Raw genomic sequence first — 21,890 nt, forward strand, 5'->3', positions numbered from 1 at the left:
CCCCAGCCCACTCCTTCTCTCATTTATCTGTCAACCCTCTTGGGCCACCAGCCTCACTCCTGATGAAGGACTCATACCCAAAACATTGATTTTCCTGCTCGTTGGATTCTGCCTGATCTGCTGTGCTTTTCCAGCAGCACACTCTTCGTTTTTCCTAAATATATTGGAGGATTGTTTTTCAGACTGGAGGCCTGTGACCAGTGGAGTGCCACAAGGATTGCTGCTGGGTCCTCTACTTTTTGTCATTTATATAAATGATTTGGATGTGAGCGTTAGAGGTACAGTTAGTAAATTTGCAGATGACACCAAAATTGGAGGTGTAGTGGACAGCGAAGAAGGTTACCTCAGATTACAACAGGATCTTGATCAGATGGGCCAATGGGATGAGAAGTGATAGATGGAGTTTAATTCAGATAAATGTGAGGTGCTGCATTTTGGGAAAGCAAATCTTAGGACTTACATGCTTAATGGTAAGGGCGGAGGGAGTGTTACTGAACAAAGAGACCTTGGAGTGGAATCGCTGGTAGATAGGATCATGAAGAAGGCATTTGGTATGCTTTCCTTTATTGGTTAGAGTATTGAGTACAGGAGTTAGAAGGTCATGATGCGGCTGTACAGGACATTGGTTAGACCACTGTTGAAATATTGTGTGCAATTCTAGTCTCCTTCCTATTGGAAAGATTAGATTAGATTATTTACAGTGTGGAAACAAGCCCTTCGGCCCAACAAGTCCACACCGATCCGCCAAAGCGCAACCCACTCAGACCCATTCCCCTACATTTACCCCTTCATCTAACACTATGGGCAATGTAACTTGGCCAATTCACCTAACTTGCACATTTTTGGATTGTGGGAGGAAACCGGCGCACCCGGAGGAAACCCACACAGACACGGGGAGAATGTGCAAACTCCACACAGAGAGTCACCTGAGGCGGGAATTGAACCCGGGTCTCTGGTGCTGTGAGGCAGCAGTGCTAACCATTGTGCCATCGTTGTGAAATATGAAAGGGTTCAGAAAAGATTTACAAGGATGTTGCCAGGGTTGGAGGATTTGAGCTACAGGGAGAGGTTGAACAGGCTGGGGCTGTTTTCCTTGGCACGTCGGAGGCTGAAGGGTGATCTTATAGAGGTGTACAAAATTATGAGGGGCATAGATAGGATAAATAGACAAAGTTCCCTGGGGTCAGGGAGTCCAGAACTGGAGGGCCTCGGTTTAGGGTGAGAGGGGAAAGATATAATAGAGACCTAAGGGGCAACTTTTTTCCACACAGAGGGTAGTACGTGTATGGAATGAGCTACCAGAGGAAGTGGTGGAGGCTGGTACAATTGCAACATTCAGAAGGCAATTGGATGGGTATATGAAAGGAAAGGTTTGGAGGGATATGGGCTGGGTGCTGGCAGGTTGGACTAGATTGGGTTGGGATATCTGGTCAGCATGGACAGATTGGACTAAAGGGTCTGTTTCCATGCTATACATCTCTATGACTCTATATGCTGCATCTGCACAGTAACTTTTGATTGTCACGCATCCTTCTGTCTTTGTAAATCATTCAAATGCCAGAATTTACCCTGAGGCACGCCACTTGTTACATCATGAGAACCTGAAATAAAAACACGTTTGTGCTGACTCTCTGTTTACTATTAGCCAGCTAATTTTCTGTCCATGTCAATATGCTAACCCCTGTACCATGAGCTCCTATGTTCTACAATAAATATTAATGTGACACTTTATCAAATGCCTCTGGAAATATAAGAAAAAGTACATCCACCATTTCCCCATTATCCAAACACTCATATTATTTCTGAAATAATTCTAACAAATTGGTGAAATATGTTCTCTCCCTTCACAAGACCGTACTGGCTCTATTTGACTACTTCAAAACCTACACTGTCATGCCACAAATTCCTTAATAATAATTGCTAACATTTTACTTATGATAGATAGTAAGTTAACTGCTCTGTATTTCTTTCTTTTTGAATAAAAGATTTATATTTTCTAACCCAGTCATAGAGTCAAAAGGTGTGGTGCTGGAAAAGCACAGCTGGTCAGGCAGCATCCAAGGAGCAGGAGACAATAGACAATAGACAATAGGTGCAGAAGTAGGCCATTCAGCCCTTCGAGCCTGCACCGCCATTCAATATGATCATGGCCGATCATTCCTAATCAGTATCCGCTTCCTGCCTTATCTCCATAACCCTTGATTCCACTATCTTTGAGAGCTCTATCCAACTCTTTCTTAAATGAATCCAGAGACTGGTCCTCCACTGCCCTCTTGGGTAGAGCATTCCACACAGCCACCACTCTCTGGGTGAAGAAGTTTCTCCTCATCTCTGTCCTAAATGGTCTACCCCGTATTTTTAAGCTGTGTCCTCTGGTTCGGCACTCACCCATCAGCGGAAACATGTTTCCTGCTGCCAGAGTGTCCAATCCTTTCATAATCTTATACGTCTCAATCATATCCCCTCTCAGTCTTCTAAACTCAAGGGTATACAAGCCCAGTCGCTTCAGTCTTTCAGTGTAAGGTAATCCCTCCATTTCAGGAATTGACCTTGTGAACCTACGCTGCACTCCCTCAATAGCCAGAATGTCTTTCCTCAAATTTGGCGACCAGAACTGCACACAGTACTCCAGGTGTGGTCTCACCAGGGCACTGTACAGCTGCAGAAGCACCTCTTTGCTTCTGTACTCAATCCCTCTTGTTATGAAGGCCAGCATGCTATTAGCTTTCTTCACTACCTGCTGTACCTGCATGCTTGCCTTCATTGACTGGTGTACAAGAACACCCAGATCTCTCTGTACTGCCCCTTTACCTAAATTAATTCCATTGAGGTAGTAATCTGCCTTCCTGTTCTTGCCACCAAAGTGGATAACCATACATTTATCCACATTAAACTGCATCTGCCCATGCATCTGCCCACTCACCTAACTTGTCCAGGTCACCCTGTAATCTCCTAACATCCTCATCACATTTCACCCTGCCACCCAGCTTTGTATCATCAGCAAATTTGCTAATGTTATCGCTGATGCCATATTATTAACATATATTGTAAAAAGCTGCGGTCCCACACGGATCCTTGCGATACCCCACTGGTCACTGCCTGCCATTCCGAAATGGAGCCGTTTATCACTACCCTTTGTTTCCTGTCAGCCAACCAATTTTCAATCCAATCTAGTACTTTGCCCCCAATACCATGCGCCCTAAGTTTACTCACTAACCTCCTATGTGGAACTTTATCAAAAGCTTTCTGAAAGTCCAGGTACATTACATCTACTGGATCTCCCTTATCCATCTTCAGAGTTACATCATCAAAAAACTCCAGAAGATTAGTCAAGCACGATTTCCCCTTCATAAATCCATGCTGACTCTGTCCTATCCTGTTACTACTATCCAGATGTGCCGTAATCTCATCCTTTATCATAGACTCCAGCATCTTTCCCACCACTGAGGTCAGACTAACTGGTCTATAATTTCCTGCTTTCTCTCTCCCACCTTTCTTAAAAAGTGGTATAACATTAGCCAATCTCCAATCCTCAGGTACCGATCCCGAAACTATCGAATTCTGGAAAATAATCACCAACGCATCCACGATTTCCCCAGCCACCTCCTTCAGTACCCTGGGATGTAGACCATCAGGCCCTGGGGACTTATCAACCTTCAGACCTAACAGTCTCTCCAACACCAAATCCTGGCAAATACAGATTCCCTTAAGTTCAGGTCCTTCGGTCACTGCTACCTCAGGGTCTTCCCCAGTCTTGTGTCTTCCCCAGTGAACACAGATCTGAAGTACCCATTTAATTCTTCTGCCATTTCTTTGTTCCCTGTAATATATTCCCCTGTTTCTGTCTTCAAGGGCCCAATTTTAGTCCTAACCATTTTTTTGCCTTGCATATACTTGAAAAAGCTTTTACTATCCTCCTTTATATTATTGGCCAGTTTACCTTCGTATCTCATTTTTCCTCTGCGTATTTCCTTCTTAGTAATCCTCTGTTGTTCTTTAAAAGCTTCCCAGTCCTCTGTTTTCCCACTTATCTTTGCTGTGTTATACTTTTTCTCTTTTAACTTTATATGTTTAACTTCCCTCGTCAGCCACGGCCACCCATGCCTCTTCCTGGGATCTTTCTTCCTTTTAGGAATGAACTGATCCTGCAACTTTTGCATTATACACAGAAATATCTGCCATTGTTTCACCACGGTCATCCCTGCTAAGGTATTGCACCATTGAACTTTGGCCAGCTCCTCCCTCATAGCTCCATAGTTCCCTTTATTCAACAGAAGTACTGTCACTTCTGACTGTACCCTCTCCCTCTCAAATTGCAGATTGAAACTTAATGTATTATGGTCACTACTTCCCAATGGCTCCTTCACTTCGAGGTCTCTGACCAATTCTGGTTAATTACACAATACTAGATCCAGAATTGCCTTCTCCCTGGTCGGCTCCAGCACCAGCTGCTCTAAGAATCCATCTCTGAAGCACTCCATAAAGTCTCTTTCTTGAGGTCCAATACCATCCTGATTCTCCCAGTCTACCTGCATGTTAACATTCCCCATAACAACTGTAGTAACATCTTTACCACAGGTCAATTTCAGCTCCTGATTCAACTTACATCCGACATCCAGACTACTGTTTGGGGGCCTGTAGATGACTCCCAAGAGGGTCGTTTTACCCTTAGTATTTCGCAGCTCTATCCACACTGACTCTACATTCCCTGACTCTAGGTCCCCCCGCGCAAGGGACTGAATATCGTCCCTTTCCAACAAAGCCATTCCACCCCCTCTGCCCGTCAGTCTGTCCTTACGATAGCAAGTGTAGCCTTGAATATTCATTTCCCAGGCCCTGTCCACTTGAAGCCACGTCTCAGTTATCCCCACAATATCGTATCTGCCAATTTCCAAAAGAGCCTCAAGTTCATCCATCTTATTTCTAATGCTTCGTGCGTTCATATACAGCATTTTTAATTTGTTACTGCTCTCACCCTTCCCATCAACCCCTATTCCACTCAACCTTACAGCATGATCCCTTTTTGAATTTTCTGCCTCATTGATACAGTTGTCTTTCTTGACTTCTCTTGTTCGAACTTTTCCTTCAACTTCCTTTTTGTACATCCAGTTTGTCCCCTCCCCCCCGCTACTTAGTTTAAATGTAGCGGTGTTGCAGTAGAAAACCTGCCTGCCAGAATGCTGATCCCTAACCTGTTAAGGTGCAAACCGTCTCTCTTGTAGAATTTATGTTTGCCACAAAATGTACCACAGTGATTCAAGAACTTAAATCCTTGCTTCCTGCACCAGTTCCCCAACCACACATTCAAGTCCATTATCTCCCTGTTTCTGGCCTCACCAGCCCGAGGAACTGGAAGCAAACCAGAGATAACCACCTTGGACGTCCTGCTTTTCAGCCTTCTTCCTCGTTCTCCAAAGTCCCGCTGTAGTATGTGCCTCCTCTTCTTCCCGACATCATTTGTGCCGACATGTACCACCACCTCTGGCTCTTCACCCTCGTCCTTGAGGATTTCCTGCACTCTGTCCGCGATGTCTTTCACCCTGGCACCAGGAAGACAACACACCATCTTTAAATCCCGTCTGCTGCCACAAAAACCCCGGTCAGTTCCTCTCACGATGGAGTCCCCTATTACCACGGCTCTATGCGATGTCCGACTCTTCCGCTCTGCCTCTGCGCCAACTTTTGATTGACAGACCTGGCCGCCTCGCGGACTGGCAGTGTCATCAGTCTCCACTGTTTCCAACAGCTTCAACTTGTTCCTGACAGGTACTTCTCCCGGGGTCTCTTGCACCTGTCTCCTCTCTGCCTTCCTCATCGTCTGCTCTCTTCTGTTCTCTTCTGGCATGATTGGTGTAATAACCTCGCTGAAGGTCTTGTCCAGAAAGATCTCATTCCCTCGTATAAGCCTAAGGTCCTCGAGTTCTTTCATCAGCGCTGCAATATGCTCGGTCAATAGCTGAATGTGCACACACTTTCCGCACATGTACGAGTCAGACACACCAGAGTCGTTGACCTCCCACATCAAGCACATAGCGCACTGAATCAGCTGGGCAGTCATGTCTTCACCCTCTTCAACTGCGGCGTAATCACTTCACTCAACCTCCTTTTCAAAGACTCCTGAGCTGAAGCCTCACTCTTCGATTAAAAACTTCCTTAGACCCTTGTTTTGTAGCAAGCCTGTGGACTCTTAATTTAGATTCTTAACACACCCACTCTAATAGCAAATCACTTACCTTCCCGACCGACTTTGCGCTCCGCCTGAACTTTCGCCCAGCTCCCGCCGCTCTCTGCTGCGAAAAGAGAGAGTTGACGTTTTGAGCACAAGCTCTTCATTTCTGATTAAGGGCTTAAGCTCAAAACATCGACTCTACTGCTCCTCAGATGCTGTCTGACCAGCCGTGCTTTTCCAGCGCCACACTTTTTGACTCTAATCTCCAGCATCTGAAGTCCTCACTTTCTCCTGTCGGTCCGACCAAGTAATAATTGAAGTTTCCTTCCGTAAAGGACATTAGTGAACCAAAGGGGTGTTTCTAACAATCAACAATGGATTCATTTGAATTCATTAGACTCTTAATTCCAGAGTCTATTGAATTCAAATTATACCATCTGCTGTGGCAGGATTCAAACCTGGATTCCCAAAACATTCCCTGGATCTCTGGATTAACAGTCTACCGATAATACCAGTAGGCCATTGTCTCCCCTAAGGCTAGGCTAAGCGAAGCATGTTTGCAGACAGTGAGGGAGAAAATTCTGATGCCAATGATCATGACATGATGCTGAGTTGCAGCATCTAACATCAAGGCAACTGAGTTACCGTCAAGAGCAACTGAAAATAACACACTTCTCTTCAAATCGGTATACAATCACCAGGTCAGAATGAGTTGTCAAACCTCCAAAACGATTTATTGATGGTTGGATTATCAATCTTCTTAATTCACATTTTTATTGTTTGCTGGTAACCTCAGTCAATGCAGAAGTTGAACCTGTGTTGTTGGTGCCCCTCCCCTGCCCCCCCCCGCCCCCCCCCCCCCCCCATTGTAAATCAGCCATCCAGGAGAAAGTGAGGACTACAGATACTGGAAATCAGAGTCAAAACGTGTGGTGCTGGAATCATCTTCCTGTTAAAGAGCTTATGGTCGAAACATCAACTCTCCTGCTCCTCAGATGCTGCCTGACCGGCTGTGCTTTTCCAGCATCACTCTCTTTAAAACCAACCATTCAGCCAACTGAGCCAAAAGAAAACAGTGTGGTGGTGGTGGATAAGCAGGAATATCATAGGGGATAGTGGAGGAGCTGATCATCACAGGAGGAGACTGAAGAGAAACAGAAGGAACATCGGTGAAAAGGGAGAAGGCTAGGAGAGGTGGGGAGGGTATATAATGTAGAGGAGGAGGGTAGAGTGTGAACAAATCAAAGGAAACATTAACTGCCGCATCTTTCTCTTAACTGGCTCATACAGAGGGCTAGCAGAGAATGTGCACTATAATGGGAAGGGTTCAAGATCTCTTCCTGCGCAACGCAATTATACCCAACAGAAACAGAAATTGAAGAATATGATTGCACAAGGCCTCATTTGAAGGCTTGGCAATGAAGGGAAGCTTTTGCTACAGATTAAAAGTGAATGAACAATTCCGTGTCTCAAACATAATTTCTCTCAGAGAGAAGCACTTGGGTGCACCAACAGTGACAATGGTGGTGGAGCTGGTGGGAAGCAGAGAGTATTCCACATACAGCCATGCAGGAGCATTCACAGGTACATGTATCTGGAAGTTAAGGGCATAGGGAGCAGGCCACCTGCAGAATTCTAAAAGCAAAGGAATGTGGATGCTGGAAATCTGAAACAAGAACAAAATTTGCCAGAGAAACTCAGCAGGTCAGACAGCTTCTGTGGAGAGAAAGCAGAGTCAACATTTCAGGACCAGTGATCCTTCTTCAGAACTCATTGTTGCTAGGAAAAGATGGGATATACACTGAAGACAGGGATTGGGAGAACGGAGTGAACAACAGGTGGAGATGGAGCCCACATAAAGAGAGATCACTTGTTGGGCAGACAAAGGAATGGATACTGTTGAGCCTGGGCGAAAGAAAAGTTGCTTATGGGGACCATTAGTGAGTGAAAATGGGTTAGCTGTGATGAAAGGAGCCCAAGGTCATCTGGAAACTCTGGTCAGCATCCCATTTCCATTTGGGGTCCCTGCAGTTGTCAGGACTCGATATCAAGTTCAATATTTTTCGGGCCTGAGCACCTTCATCCATGTCATCCCTCCCACTGGGCCTGACCTTGTCAAAACAGTGTTGGGGCATACATAATGGTAAATTCATTGCTTTTGGATCCAATATTCTATCATAATAACAATCCAACTGTTTGAACATAGGACAGAAAATATTTCTTCAAGAGGCATGCTTTTCAAACATAAACAGATGCTTGTCGCTGAAGCTCTTTAGTAAACTCTATTGCCTCATTATAGCAGGGGCATATGGGCATAGGGAGAAGACTGTGAGGGTGTATCAGGCATGTCAAAGTCAGCCACCACCTCAACAGAAAAAAAATTTCTCTACCCTCACAAGATTCCAATATATCTTTGGTTGAAGCTTGTAACAGATTTACTTACCATCCACGGTGACAATTTCCACCAAGTCACTGAGTAATATTCCAATTTTCCAACCACCAGACATTGGAAGGATTGCTCAACTACACCCATGGTAATCACCATAAGTATAAAGTGCATTGTGTACCTGGAGAAAATATCTGAAATTGGATCATACTGCACTGATAAATATCTTATGGACCTAGGATACCTTGGATGTGTACTACATGGGGTCTAAATCATGTGACAGCCTCACCACATTATCCCAGACCCAATATTTTTGCTGAATGAAATGGTTCATACTATTCAGCCATTCGTCATGAAATGAGCAACTGGACACCATCTCCATATTGCCATGTCACACTTCATAACAATACGTCTAGGTATGGGCTTTCTATTACCAGCAACAATCACATTAAAAAGCAAGTCAGGACACATTTGTCAAGTCATGAACAGTCCAATTTCCTGTAAATATGGGATAAACATCTTGAACATTCAGGCAGAATAAAAACAGCACTCATTTGACATCTGGGTGTGGAATTATCTAGTTTGTGAGAGTGGTAAAAGGTTTGAATCATACATCCCATCCAGGGAACATGGTCACCCACAGAAGTACTCAGAAAGTGCAGTGAGCCTTAAACCCAAGGAGTCACAATATCTAATGGAACAATGAGAAAGAGGAATAGAAAATAATTTGGGGAATTGTACAACATTCTAACATTGAGCATTCTGACTGTGCACAGAACACCACCAGAGGTAAACTCAGGGAATGAAAATGTTGAACGCAACCATGAAAATAATCTCCTCTTTAACAAAAGGAAAGTCACCAAAATATCAGTGAGCCAAGAACAGTCAGTTGATAAATCTAGATCACAGGACAGAAAGAAGATCATGAGATCTGGAAGGATTATTAAATTATTGATTCATTGTACAACCACTTAAAGTCTTAAACAGTTCAATTCTTAAACTCCTAAGCACAGTGACCTATTTTTGGAGTGATAGTTCTCACAACCAGTCTGAGAAATATTTATTTTCATTCATGTATGTTATAGGAATATAGTAATATCATTTTAAGAAGAACATGCTGATGAGCATATAACCTTGATATAATATGTCACTGACAGCTATAGACTTGTTCAGTGTGCAGTACATATTGCGAAGGGAGAGCAGCTATGCTTCCCTGTAACAACTAACCGCGATAACGAATGTGTCTGCTGAGCAATTTTATGACATAATAAACTGAACCGTGGTCCTGTTTCCCAATCCTATTGTAAGAGTGGATTATCTGAGAATAAACTCAGAATCACAGCAAGATATCAATATGACATGATCACTGCACAACATTAAACAACTGCAAAAAGAAAGGACCAGAACACTAATGCCTTCTTTATTTTTTCATCCTGTGAATTTGATCACCTTTTACAGTTACTGAGTACATGTGAAAACAGCTGATATCACTGAAATACAACCTACCTGTGTCACACATAGAAGGCCAAGCAGATAAAATAACGAACAAACACCAGCTGTCAGAAGAAGGCGCTTTGATTGGACCAATGTAGGGAACTGGTCTTGCAGGGCTGTCATAACTGTTTCTGATGGAAGAAAATGTCAAATGAAGACATTAATTCATAACTTGCACAATGACAGGACAAAACACCACCGAACACACCAAAGCCCTGGAGTAAAAGGTTTCTGCATCCATTTTCTGGCTCTGAGATATGTATTTTTCCCCCAGTTGTATTTTTCCTGTTGCTCTGATGCAGAGGAAAACTGCATCATCGTTATCCTCAAATATCACGTAGGGTGTTTCAACATGAGTGAGTTTCAACATGAGTGAGTTTCAACATGAGTGAATAAGTTTGCTGACCATCCTGCTCCCTGTAAGGCAGGTAAATAAAAATCCCCATCTCTTGAACAGCAAGATCTGTCTCAATGAAAGATAAATTCTAGGCATGAGAGCAAAGAAAAGATATAGAACATTAACATCTGAGATTGAAAATCACCACAATAGCTATTGGACAGAGGAACGTAGAAATTAGGAGCGAGTGGACAATTCAGCCCTTCAAACCCACTCTACCATATGTCACATTCATGGCTGTTCTTATTGTGGTTGCAATTCCTGCCTGTTTCCCACAGCCCTTTGTCCCATTTTTCATCAAAACATATCTATTTCTTTCTTGAATTTGTTGATTGATTCTGCCTCTTCTGCACTCTGGGGCAGTGAGATCCACAGATTCACAACCCTGTCAGAGAAATAGTTTCTCCTCACCCCAGTTTTGAACCTACTTCCTCTCAGGCTATATCTATGACCTCTTGTTCAAGACTGTCCAACAAGGAGGAATATCTGTTCCACATCTACCTTATCAATCCCCTTGAGCATTTTATGTGTGTCAATCAGATCATCCCTCATTCTTCTGATCTCCACATCCTTCCTCAAGGAAAGAAACCAGAACTGGATACAATACTCCAAGTATGGTCTCAACATCATCTCATACAATTGTGACAACATTACTTTTATAAACCAGTTCTTTTGCAATAAATGCCAAGATTCCACTTGCCTTTCTTATTATATGCAGCCCCTACATACCCACTTTCTGTGATTCATACACAAGGACACCCAGATCCCTCTACACTGAGGCACTTTGAATCTGCTTCTGATTTAATTAATAATTTGCTCTTTCATTATTCTTGCCAAAATATGTAACCTTGTACCTATCCACGTTAAATTCCATCTGCCAGATTCTAGTTCATTCTCTAGCTGTGAATTTTGTTTTGTTGCATTCTGTCCCTCCCGGCAGCTCATTGATATAGATTGTCAACAATTGATGTCAGAGGATTGATCCCTGTGCTACCCCAATAGTTACAGTTCGCCAGAAGGGCCCATTTATCCCACCCCTCTGCTTTCTGTCAGTCAACCAATCCTCTATCCGAACCAATACTCTACCCCAAACACCCTCCGGTCTAACCTTTTGTATCAGTCTTAATGCAGCACCTTATCAATGTCTTCTGGAGGTCTAGATGTAACACATCCACTGTGTCCCCATTATCTAACTTGATAGTTACATCCTCAAAAATTCCAACAATTTTGTCAAGTTCAACTTGTCCTGTATGAAACCATGCTGCCACTGGGGAATTGAGCTTTGTTGTTCCAAGTGGTCACTTCTCTCCCTTATTATTGACTCCAGCAACTTCCTCATGACCGAGGTCAAACTAATTGATCTACAATTTTCCATGATTTGTCTATTTCTTTTTTCAAATACAGGCTTCACATTAAAGTGTTTCCAAATCACTGGCACCTTTCCAGAATCGAGGAAATTTTGGAATGTAGTAACTAATATATCCACTATCTCTGCTGCCTTAGGGTGCAGGCCATCAGGTCCTGGGGACTAATCTGCCTTTAATCCCATCAGTTTACTTAATACCTTTTCCCTAGTAATTTCACCGAGTTCCTCCATAGTAACTGCAGATTTTGGGAAGAAATTATAATCTTCCACTGCAAAAAGACACAAAATACTGGTTTAGTGCCTCTGCCATTTCTGAGTTTCCCATAATTACCTCACCATTTCCACCCTCTAAAGGGCCACCATTTACTTTCACTACTCTCTTCCTTTTTATATACTTATAGAAGCTTTTGGTGTCAGAGCTTATGGTTTTTGCTAGTTTCCTTTTATTGATCTCCTGATTCTCCAGAGTGTCTCAAACATTTGCAGTATGATATGCCCTAGTTTTTGTCTTTATGTTATCCTCGACCTGCTTGGTAAGCCATGGATTATCTTTTACCTTTCTATAATTCCTTTTCCTCTCAGGAATATACTTTAATTGACAGGTATTTAGTAACTCATTGAGCATTTGCCACCATTTTTCAAATGTCCTGCTCCTTTAATATTTTTCCTCAGTCCCCCAGGGCCAACTGCTTTCTCAGGCCTGTATAATGACTTTTGGCCAACATTAAAACTCCTGTATATGACTCTGTCTTCAGTCTTGCCATCTGAATTTGAAACTATAGAATGTTGTGATCACACCTTCCAAGATGATCCTTAACTACATGGTCATTTACCAATCCTTCCTCATTACACAATACCAAATGTGAAGTAGCCAGTTGGTTCCATGACACGTTGCCATCAGAAAGAATCCCTCAGACACTCTATGAATCTTCCTTCAATACTACCCTTGCCAAGTTGATGAATCCAATTAATATCTATGTACAAATCACCCATAATTTCTGTTGTGGCTGGCTCATAAGCCCTCATTACTGCCTCATTTATACTAAGCCCTACTTTGGAAGTACTGTTTGAGAATCTGTAAATTATTCCTACCAAGGGGTTTCTTCCCTTGCCTTTTATTTCCACTCAGATTGATTCAACATCTTGGTTCGTAGTGCCAATATATTTTCTTAATGCGCCTTGATATCTCCCTTAACCAATAAAACAGCTCCACCTCCTATTCCTACTTGCCTATCCCTTTGGAATACTCATTACCCTAGGACATTTCACTCCCAGTACTGATCTTCCTGCAACCACATTTCAATAATCTTCACCAGGTGATGTGACTGGTCTCTATTTGTGTTGTCAGCTCATCAACTTAACTCTGAATGCTGCATGCTTTCGCTAATAAGTTCTACTGGTTTGTCTTTCTCTTTTAATATTTGCTCATACACTCTCCGTTCTTACTTACTAATAACACTGACCCTCATCTCTCTCATTTCCTCCAACTCACATTTTGATCTTCTATGATGCCTCCCCTCACCATCGCTGTTAGTGCAAATTGTATTGTGAAATCATTTGGATGCCGATGCAACTTTTCCCCAATTTTTATTCTGATGCAGGTGCTAATCATTTAAGACAAAGAGCTGCATTCTTCTTTCAGACAATGAGGGAACAATTGCTACAAAGAAATGTTGTGCGTTTGTCCACTAACATCACCAACAGCACTTTTTTGCCCAACACTGTCATAATTTCTTCAAAAGAAATGATTTTTTAAAGTGATGCAATGCCATTTTTACCTAAACCTGCAAACTGTGTGTCAACTCCCAGAGTGAGCAGCATGAAGAAAAATGAAACAGACCATAATGGTGCCCACGGTAACTGTGCAAGGGCCTCTGGGTAGGCAATGAAGACCAAACCGAAACCTGAACAGTGAATAGAATTGAAATGACACAATGAATGTTGCTATTAACTTGTTGTTGACATTCATTTCATTTAATTTATTACAGTTGCCAATATTAGCCAACATTTGCAAAACTATTCATGTCACCAAAGTTGTGCAGATATGTGTTTACAATAAAAAACATTAGTTATTATATATTTGTAATACTAATCACTTTCAATTCAGAAATTATAATATTTAGAAGCAGTGAACACTGAGTTCAGAGTGACATTTGCAATCTAAGCAAAAAAAGAATCTCTCTAATATATTGGTGAAACTGGCATTTTAAAGCAGGGAATAATGTTGGAGCGTAGAGAATGGGGAGAAATAATTGAACGGATAATTTAGAGTGCTTCTTAAATGGTTGGGGATTGTAAAGTGTAGTTGTACAAAGAGACCTCAGTCTCCTTGGTGCTAAGTCACTAAGGGTTAACATGTGTGTGCAGCAAGCTATTAGGAAGCCTCATGGAATGTCATCCTTTATTGCAAGAGGATTTGAGAACAGGGATAGTGAAGTCTTGTTTCAGTTGTATAGCAGCTTGGTTAGGCCACACCTGGAAACTGTGCACAGTTTGGTCATTTTTTTCTCAGGAAAAATGTCATTGCATAGAGGGAGTGCAACAAATGTTCAGCAGACTTGCTCCTGGAATGGTAGAACTGTCCGATGAAGAAAGATTGGGAAAACTGCGCCTTACTCTCTAGAGTTTCGTAGAATGAAACTTACAACGTAGTTAAAGAGAACAACAGAGTAGCTGCAGGTAAGATATTTCCTCTGTCTGCAGAATCTAAAACCAGCGGCCATAATTTAAAACTAAGGGGGATGCCACTGAGGGCCAAGCTGACAAGAAATTAGTTTATTCAGAGTGTTGTGAAACATTGGAATTGTCCAGCACAGAGGGCTGTGGAGGTCAAGATTTGAGTAGATTTAAGATTGAGATTATTATATTTCTGATTCTCAGTGGTGTACAAGGTCAGGGAATGGAATGAGTAAAAAACATTGAAATGTTTGATCCTTCATTATTACATGGAGTAGTGAGGCAAACTACTCAGACTGAGTGGCCTACTCCTGTTCCTATGTACCTGCCTCAGTTCAGGCTGTCAAACCACTCAGTGCTCAGACTATTGGAGTAGTCAGAATGTGTGAACTGTGTTTTATTGTAACTTTACCTGGTCATTAATTACTTATCACAGCATCATCAACCGATACAAGTGGCTTAGCACAGAACATTTCCATGTTTCTTGCTCTTCATATTAAACATTTTTAAAATGTACCACTGTCAAATTGAATAGTTGAGCACATAATATGATCAGTAACTAATCGTCAATAAATAAAAACTGTCTCTGATTCACCTAAAAGCACAATATTATGGAATTCATTCAAAATTTACTTCTTAAATATAAAATGTGGCTCATATGAAATGTAATTCTAAGGTAAATAGCAAATCTTACAGCGGATTATAATGTTAACTGAGTGCTTTTGAAATTTACTATTCTGTGATTATTTCAAAAGCTCACTTTTAAGAGCTAGGGTTCAACCCCGGGCATACCATTGCATTATTCAGCTCCAATCCCTGTCCAGTATAAACCAAACATCATGGCAATGTGTCTTCAGAGCCTGGCTATCAGTTTGGATCTGAGGATTGATTATTGTGTCTGGACACTGGAATCACTGGAATGTTGGGTTGAATCACTTCAGAGAGAACATTAAAGCTGTCTGACCCTTGACAATTTTAACAGCTCTAGTTTACCTGACTGGGCAACCTCTGAAATGGGCTTATCTTGTATGTGAGCCATGTGTCCCAGGATGGAGAAGATGACAAATCCAGCAAACACACTTGTAGCACAATCAACAACACAGACAATGATGGTATCTCTGTAGCAGTTATTGTGGAACTTGTTGTAAGACGACAATGCTACTAAAGTGCCCCAACCCACTGAGATAGAAAAGAAAATTTGAGTCGCAGCATCTTTCCAGACCTGGTAAATACAAAATAGAATAGATGTCTGGAGGGAAATGAAACACAAACATGTACAACAGATAAACGACATTAATGTGAAGATAATGAGAACTCGTGTGGTTAATCCATGGTGAACTGAGCAAAGTAGCTCCCTCTGGTCAACAGTAACTCTTCTTAAACAGAACAGTCATCACTACAGTCGATTATTTACAGTTAAATTTCCTCTGGGATATCTGACACAGGTCTTTCTGGTATAATGAACGTTTCATTAACACAAATTACCTGTACCGTGATTGACGATTGGGAACGCTTTTCTAAAGTGCAAAAATTCAAAAAGTATGTTGGCTAGAACATGATTACATCGGCAACACTGTAAGTGCTCCTTGTATTGCGTGATTCTTGCATAGCGCAGGGTCACACGGAACGTGACTATTGCACTATCGAAGACGTGACTGTATACTCTTTCACCAGCCATGGTTTTCAGTGACTGACTCACTTGCAGTATTGTACTGACCATAGTGAATTCCATTCTTTTCGTGAAAGTAACAACAAAGAACACCTTTTACCATAAATAATGATCACTTTCATATTGTAATAATATCACAGTAGCTTAATATCAACAGGAACCAGTAAAATTACACTGTAATTTCTAGGATTATGTAAACAATGGTTAAATGATTTAAATGGAAATCAAAATCCAATTCCTGTCAGAAAAATTAAGCAATAAATAGTGTTCACCATTGTCTATTCACAAAGACTGCTGTATCTTTGGACTGAATACAAAATTCCAGCCATCATTATCCAGTATGCATGAGGACACTGTCAGCTTCACAAATGTGGTATTGCCTAGTCTGCCTATTTGCATTCACTGGGCTCCATGATGTTTCTGTCCTTATGCTGTTGACTGAATCACCTCGGAGATTTGTTTCAAGAAACATGACATTGAAATAGCCTTTTAATGACATGCCAAGCATTTACTTACTGCCAGTCACAATTTCTGGCACTTAAACTATCTACTGGAAGAATGGAATCACAGCTTGGAAGTCACCCACTCAAACTTACACTTCCTTTTCTGTCTCAGTACTTGCATTGTTATATTCCAAGTACGATAATCTGACTGGTTCAAGATATAATCAGTTGCTTTCCAATGTTCACTCCAATGTAGATTTCAGATTTAGACAATATTCTTTCATTTCCATCTCCCACTTCCAGATACTTGCAGCACCAAATATCATTGACATAGAATGGATAAGGACAAGGCTCATCAAGAGTGGCTCTTTCTAATTGCCCTGATACAGCAAAATGTGGGTCAGTATTTGCTTTATAGGTCAATGAGGTATTTCACCTGAAACTCCTAAATCATTTCCAAGATTTCAGAAAGGAAGAGGCATGAAGGAAGAATTCTATTGCATCCCAATCCCTATCATAATTCCTCATCAATTTCGATCCTCTCGTCCATCATAGCTGATGCCCTGACCTTCTTTCCTGTTAATGGCAGGATGATATAGACCTTAAACTGACTCTTTGAATTCATCACAAGCTTTGTTAAAAATTTCCAAGAATTGAATTAAGGACTCAAAAGCAATACACTGATTTTAAATCAATGATGAAAGTGAGGACTGCAGATGCTGCAGATCAGAGCTGAAAATGTGTTGCTGGAAAAGTGCTGCAGGTCAGGCAGCATCCAACGAGCAGGAGAATTGACGATTTGGGCATGAGCCCTTCTTCAGGAATGTCGATTCTCCTGCTCCTTGGATGCTGCCTGACCTGCTGCGTTTTCCCAGCAACACATTTTCAGTTTAAATCAATGATGACAAGCTAACAAAGTACATGTGCTGAGGCACGAATCAATTCAACTAAAAATACTAATGAGACTCAATCATTCATATTGCTGTATTTACCTCAGCATCAGCCAGTCTGGAGAAGTCTGACTGGCTTCCGATGTAGAATTCAATTCCTTTAGAAGCTCCCTCCAGGGTAACCCCTCAGATCAGGAGTATGGTCAGAACCACGTAAGGGAATGTCGCAGTGAAATAAACCACCTGAGCATGGAGAGCACCTTGTTAGATTTTCCTGTATTACTGGTACAGCAGAATAAAATAAAATCTTGAAGCAGTCCAAGGCCATGTGGCCCCACCATGCAATAAGATTCTGCCTGATCACCCTGATACTTGCCCTCTCCAGAACCTTTGACTCTCTTGTACATCAACAATTTGTCAAACTCTGCCTTGCATATATTCAATGAACTGACCTCTACTGCTTTCGGAGGAAGAGTATCTGAAAGATTAAAAATTCCACTTCATCTCTACCTCATTTGTAGAACCTTATTTTGTAACTGTGCTCCCTGTTCGAGATTCTCTGAGAAGGTCAAGCTTTCTAAGACCATTCAAAATCTTTGAAGATCATTTCTCGGTCTCCTAAATTCCTGTGAGTACAGGCTCAAACTTATATTTTCAAAAGAATTAATACAAAGGTTCACTGAACTTTCTCCAATACAAATATACCCCCTAACTAAGGAGACCAAAACAGTAGCTGCTGTACCTTTGTAGCAAGTTTTGCCTACTTTTATACATCATTCACCTTGGAATAAAGACAATATTATCCAACCAAATGGCAAATTAAATGGATTCTCATCAATGCATTGAAGGGAACAGATGACAAACTGAAGAGGAATAGTAACATGGAAGATGTACGCAAGGATTGCGTTTTCATCTAGTTCACAGGGTTTGCATGTTGAGACTTTGTTTTGTGATACCTTGTTATAATGTGCTTATTTAAACACTGCTAAACCTATAGACATGAGGATCTCAAATTTGAATTTAGGCAACAAAATATGAAGATTTTTGTTCCAACAAAATGGTTTCTCGATTTAAAAGAATACTATAAAATGGCCTGTGAATCATACTGCTGAACATACTGCTGATTTGCAGAATTAACTTGCAGTTGAAAGATGAGGACAATAGAGTTTTCATAAGATAAACACTGCTACATTAATTGACCATTTGAACAAACGTTGAACTAATACATGGCATGACAATTTACGTAAATTAGATATCCTTCTTAAAGGAAATACCATTGGATTAGCCTGTCTTCAATCATATCACCATATTACAATTGATTGGACATTTTTTTGTAGTTAAGAGCCCTTTCCCAGAAAATATCATTAGATTAATTCGCTGTAAATCATATGTGATTGGCCTTTCTTGTAATTAAGACTGTACTATTTCTTTAAAAACACGTAAATAATGTGTAATTTTCAAATGTAATTGCGCAACTTTTCCCCAGAACACAGAAGCTTCAATCTCTGTGTTGCTGGATAGAATTGCATCAAGGTACCTTAACTGAATCAACTAATGACCCTTGTTTTTTGAATAGACCGCATTTGTCGATTCCTTTGACCGATCTCGAACCCTTCTTAAGGGGACACACGTCTTCAGACATAATAACGGAAATTACACAATGAAAAGAATCAGTTAAAGGTAATTCTTACACAAGAAGCTCACCTCCTCACTGGGTAGGTACATAAAAGACACAGCAAGTTGTTCCTGACGTCAAGTTGGACCTTATGAGATTTCTCACCTGATTCTGCATTAAATCTCACCTTAGCACAGGCTGCTCATGTCACTAACAGATTCCACCCACAGTAACTGCTACACAGCTGTTACAACATATTCCTTCAACATTAATAACTACTAAAGGCACGTTACACTGGAATGTCACATGCTGTGATTCTTCTAACAGCCTTAAAATTACATATGCTCTTTGGTTTGGAACCTATCCAACAATACAACGGGGATGAAGGTCAGAGCTTTGTTAGTTAACCTCTGTTGTCCTCCAACCTATCACAGAATCTTCCTTTTACTCACCGAACCATATTCCCCATGTCCATCGTCTTAAGAAACCTCTTAAACTGTTATTTATTTATCTCAGTCAGATGAAAGTCCATGGAAGTGAAAGATTAGCTCGGTTTGTCTTGACGGGTGCTTCACAAGCTGTTGAGCATTACCAGCATTTTATTGTTTTCACCTAATGATTGTTCCTCAGGTCTCAGTCCCATTCTCATGTTCAGACAAATCTCATTTCACTCAAATAAAACCCTGATCCTATCCTTCCCCATCACCGCCACCACACCCCCCTCCCCTCACTCCCCCCCAACCCCCAATCCTTCCTCAGCCTTCCACAGCAATTGGAAATTCACCCAGAATTCCAGTGTCAGTGAGTGAACCCTTAGAATGAGGGACACATTGCAGGGGTTTGGGGAAGTTGCTGTTCTTTCCCTCAGGAGAACGTTCTTCAGATCTCCCTCAGGCCTGAAGTGTTGATGAATTATGAATCTCCCATTTCCCATAGAGACACTGTTAACATCACCTGGGAGATAAACCAGACACTTCACAAATTATTTATCGTTTCTCGCTTTACTGTTACTTTGTCACGAGTTTTAACTCTATTTATCACCAATCATTTACCTTTCCTGAAGATTTGATTCCTTTTGATAATGCTGCCCCAACTATTAGCCAGGCAAGAAGCAGACAGAGGGCTAAATACCAGATTACCTCCCCAGTCTCATCCATTGAACTGGAACGGCGTAAAACTGCTTTACTACAGAAAATAAGAACAAAAACATGTAGTAAGTAAGGACACTCTTCATTACACACAGATGTTTTTAGACATAGTGCATCAATGTATTTAACAAACAGAGTTGTGTAATATCTAAATTAATTTTTGATTTATAGAAGCTTTGATTCTTGCACTCAGAAATAAATTTGAAGTTTGATATTCTGTATGACATTTTTTTCCTCGTGTGTATTGATATTTTTCAATGCAAACCTTTGTTCAAACAAGTTGATGAGATTCCCTGCAGCTGAAAATGTGTTGCTGGTTAAAGCACAGCAGGTCAGGCAGCATCCATGGAACAGGATGCTGCCTGACCTGCTGTGCTTTAACCAGCAACACATTTTCTGCTGTGATCTCCAGCATCTGCAGACCTCATTTTTTACTTGGAGATTCCCTGCAGAGCTGTTTCTGACAATGTTTACTGACTGCTTCACAATGCACTGTGAAACCTATCTGGTTTAGTCACTATGTCTTCCAATGAATTCAGCTCCTTCATCTTCCTACACATGGTATCTACCTCCAGACAGTTAATCTAAATCCAGTCCCAGGACTGTGTGTTAAAATAATAACTTATTACAATTAAAAGCAGAGAAATGAACATCAGTCACACATGATTCTAACCATTTCATGTTTAAGAATTCTGGTCATGAACATTATCCTTGAAGAGCAAGAAAACAAAGAAAAGTGTTTTGCTTTATAAATATTGTCAAAGTTACAATGCTTAGAAACCAGAGGAATATTAAATAGTAAAAGTTTCCTTCCCATGATGCCATTTTGTAACAAGTGTGCAATGTAAATAATACCTCAATCAAAATGAAACAGCTTCTCTCTCATTAAACACATATAAACAAACTAACCAACCCAAGAGGAGTTACTGGCCCAGCTGTGTAGGTTATTGGTGCAGCTATCTGCAGCAAGGTACTTACTCCCAGTATTGCTCACTCGGGCCCTGGTGAGGATTGGAGATTTCTGATCCATTTGGACAAGATCCATTGTTTTCCTGCAGCTGTGTTATATTAACGATTTCAAAATATCCATCAGTCAGAGTGAGATTGCAGAGAGTCTCTGGAAAATATGTTTCAGTATTATACATCAATTTTGCATTCCATTTCAATATAACCAGGGTCACTGTTTCACTCTGACTGAATTAGTTAATCCTTTTGATTACATGGGTAAGGTCATGCATAGATCAGAACACAGAGGTACAGTCCGTGCACTCACTCTCAGCACAGTCCTGCTCTGGTGCTCAATCTGCTTAATCTCTTGTTGGATAAAAGTCTGCATAATTAGAAAACCAAATTAAAATGATACTGTATAAAAAGTTACTTCAAAAGTATTCAGTAGTAGTTATTGTAGAAGACTTTAAGGATTATAATGGGCTGGATTATCCAGGGAAGGAGAGTCTCACATACCTTGCTACACCACTCCTTGTTTTACAAAATGAATGAATGGAGCTCCACAGTTCTGAGCGGTAGATTCAACTCAGGGCTCTCTCAGAAATGGGGAGCCACATTTTCAATCTGACAGTACTTTCACAGCACAGTGTTGAGAGTAACTTGAGGATGATAGGAGAAATTTTGTGGGG

At 41.1% G+C, this 21,890-nt stretch overlaps 1 pseudogene; it reads right to left on the reverse strand.

Annotated features, from left to right (window-relative positions):
* The window catches only part of LOC132820039 (sodium- and chloride-dependent neutral and basic amino acid transporter B(0+)-like), a 46,567-nt pseudogene that overhangs the window by 13,174 nt on the left and 11,503 nt on the right, over positions 1 to 21,890 (reverse strand).

The sequence above is a fragment of the Hemiscyllium ocellatum genome, chromosome 11 (assembly GCF_020745735.1).
Source record: "Hemiscyllium ocellatum isolate sHemOce1 chromosome 11, sHemOce1.pat.X.cur, whole genome shotgun sequence".
Lineage (NCBI taxonomy): Eukaryota > Metazoa > Chordata > Chondrichthyes > Orectolobiformes > Hemiscylliidae > Hemiscyllium > Hemiscyllium ocellatum.